Source organism: Lagopus muta, chromosome 2 (genome assembly GCF_023343835.1).
Source record: "Lagopus muta isolate bLagMut1 chromosome 2, bLagMut1 primary, whole genome shotgun sequence".
Taxonomy (NCBI): Eukaryota; Metazoa; Chordata; class Aves; order Galliformes; family Phasianidae; genus Lagopus; species Lagopus muta.
In genome coordinates, this window is record NC_064434.1 from 6,417,982 (window position 1) to 6,420,053 (window position 2,072).

Genomic DNA, 2,072 nt, shown 5'->3' on the forward strand with positions numbered 1-2,072 from the left:
ACCAGGCTGGTTCCTTGGCTGTGTCCCTGTCCCCGTCCCCAGTGCCAGCACCACAGCCAATGGGTGCTGGGAAGAAGTGGCAAAACCCAACCGACACTTTTTGCATCAACATTTCCTTTCGCACGGGGGTTTCAAACCGGGTGGAAAAGGCTCCGTCTTTGGCACGAGTCATGTTTTCCATCCTGAAAACTGTCAGCAAAGCAGCGCTGAGGGGTGAGGCCTTCTGACGAGGAGGGGGAGCGCCTCAGGAAGCGTTTTGATGAGGAGCAGCCAACGCTGCTGCAGACAGAGCTGCACCGCGGCCAGGGAGCAGCGCCAGATGTGCGGCAGCTGCAGCCCAGATGCCCCCCACCCCACTGCTGCTCCTCCAGGAACCGGGGCGGGGGGGGGAAAGGCCTTACAACAAACGGGTGGTGGGCAGATCCGCCGTTGTGCAAATGCACGCGTGTGCAAATGTTGCCATGTGTAAACCTAGGTGTAAATACACTCGTCTCCATGCACCTCCAGGGCACCCACCTGCACTTTTGCAACACTACACGAGGAAAAGCCGCAGGGCCCGTGTTCAGGAGAGGAAGGGGTGTGCCAAGGAGAGAGCAATTAGGGGATGGCTTCAGGATATGGGAAAGTGCTCACTGCAAGCAGGCTCAGCAAGAATGAGAGTGATGAAAAATAAGGCTGTGCCTGGAGTGCTGTTTTGGGATGGGGAATGCAAACAGTGGTTCAGTGGGGATGGGGATGGGATGGGGATTGGGGATGGGGGGTGGGGGTGGGGGTGGGGATGGGGATGGGGATGGGGATGGGGATGGGGATGGGGATGGGGGTGGGGGTGGGGATGGGGATGGGGATGGGGATGGGGATGGGGGTGGGGGTGGGGATGGGGATGGGGATGGGGATGGGGATGGGGATGGGGATGGGGATGGGGTGGGGTGGGGTGGGGTGGGGTGGGATGGGACAGGACGGGATGGGATGGGGATGGGGACGGGGACGGGGACGGGGACGGGGAGGGGAGGGGATGGGATGGAGTGGGGTGGGATGGGATGGGATGGGATGGGATGGGATGGGATGGGATGGGATGGGATGGGATGAAGTGGGATGGGATTGGGATAGGATGGGATGGGATTGGGATAGGATGGGATGGGGATAGGATGGGATAGGATGGGGATGAGATTGGGATGGGATGGGGGTAGGATAGGATGGGATGGGATGGGATGGGATGGGATGGGATGGGATGGGATGGGATGGGATGGGATTGGGATAGGATGGGATGGGGATAGGATGGGATAGGATGGGGATGAGATTGGGATGGGATGGGGATAGGATGGGATGGGATGGGATGGAATGGGATGGGATGGGGATGAGATTGGGACCATCCCTGCCCATCCTCACATTCAAGAACACCATGAGAGTAGGAGTGGTTTCCCTGCAGCACTGAGTGAGACACTCATATGAAGCCAGGGGAATGTCACATTAATTATGATTATTAATTAATGCCTTATTTTACAGTGCCCCCATGTGCACCGAGCATCTTCCAGCACGGGGCCCTCCCTGAGGATGTTCCTCCGGGCACTGCTTAAGGGCTCAGTCAGGGTTAGGGTCGGGGTCAGCAGCTGGCTTTGGCCCAGCACTGCACGGTACATCAGATTCAGCCCAGTTTGGCCCGGCCCAGCTCAGCCCAACGCAACACGGCACGGCTCAGCACGGCTCGGCCCGGCCCGGCCCTGCACACCTTGACTCGCTGTAGCCCGGCCTGGCTGGGCGCTGTGCGTCCTGCATTGCCCTGACCCGACGCGGTGCAGCCCGGCACGGCTCACTTCGGTTTGGCGCCGCATCAACAACTCAGCGCTTGGACCGAGCACGGCGCAGCTCAGCGCAGCTCAGCACGGCTTGGCACCTCCTGGCTCCGGCCGCATCGGCAGCGCCTTGGGGCCGCTCCATCCCCGTCCCCATCCCGTCCCTACCCCACCCCATAGGTGCGGACGGGCATTAGGACCGCACGCGGCCGCCGGGCGGTTCAGCTCCGCTTTGCGGCAGTGGAGGCGGTGGCGGCGGAGCGCTGCGGGAGGGGCCCCGCC